Here is a 1,263-nt window from a genome sequence, read left to right on the forward strand (position 1 = left end):
GCATGCGATGATGAAGCATGAGGTTTGGATGAATCCGCAGATGACAAATTTTTCTATAGATTGGACTGAATCGGATCAGATTTCCACCAACGCAAGGATTAGGGCCTAGCTGGATTTTAAACATTTGCCGAACTCAAATCGGTTTGGTGGGTTGGAGGTTAATGTAACTGAAAGGTAATAACTGGTGGTCGAAATGCCAAATTGATACTGTACCTTACAACACCTAGAATCAATAAAATGCAGTGGTTTCAATATTATGTGATCCACAAACAGGTTACATAGCTTATTCACATATTAAATTAGCAAGTTTTGGCCGGGCTTTAAGCGGGTACTGCTAGCTACCTCGCGGATATTTGCGAGTATTCTACATACACATTCTCCAACTTCAGTTTTCCTAACCACAAATTTGTTGCATTAACTGGTCGTTGTTGGTAACAAATACAAATGGAAAAAGAAGTTATTTCTTTGCACAAAAAGATAGAATAGGGGTGGTAAATTTCATCATAATGTTCTCCAGCTAAGCAATGCATGCCATTTCATCAACAGATAACCCAAGAAATGCTGTAGCTTCAACAGTAGGCTGCAATAGCTTAATAATGGTGCAACCGCTGGGTAGCTTAATAATGGCTAAGGCTGCAATAGCTTAATAATGGTGTTTAATGGACAGAGAGGCAGTGTTGTCAAGAGCGGTGTTTTCCGCATACAAACACACCACGAGTTATAAGTGAGCTGGTTTCATATCTGGTGCTAGCTTCAGCACCTTCAACTGCGAAACATTCCCTTTAAAAGGCAGGCTCCAGCTCCAGCCCTCAAAAAAGGTAAGCCATTTTCAGCTGCTCAGCCACCCCAAGCATACATAAAAAATTACACTCCTGGATTTTGCATCCCAGATGTGAAATAAATCACCGATAATAGAAAACACACTTCACATGCAAACACGCCATAGCTTTTTGGCACATTTCAAAGATACAACTACACAGGACAAGTTCAAGAATTACAAAACTTATGTTATTTTGTTATTGCCGCCCTGGCCTCTAGTCAGCATTGGTGGACGGGGAGGGCTCGGGCTCCGAAATTATATTAAGTTACACCTCTAGGTGTGATCCAATAGCAATCGAAAATGCTCAAATAATCCTGAGATGTATTTAGATTTCACGTCCAGGTTCAAAAATAACACAAGCCGCCGCATTTTTCGAATACACTCATGATCAGTAAACGCCTTACCTTCACCTGCATGGTTAGTGATTATGCAATCTGAGAACA

Source organism: Pollicipes pollicipes, unplaced genomic scaffold, assembly GCF_011947565.3.
Source record: "Pollicipes pollicipes isolate AB1234 unplaced genomic scaffold, Ppol_2.1 Scaffold_4740;HRSCAF=5597_pilon_pilon_pilon, whole genome shotgun sequence".
Lineage (NCBI taxonomy): Eukaryota > Metazoa > Arthropoda > Thecostraca > Pollicipedomorpha > Pollicipedidae > Pollicipes > Pollicipes pollicipes.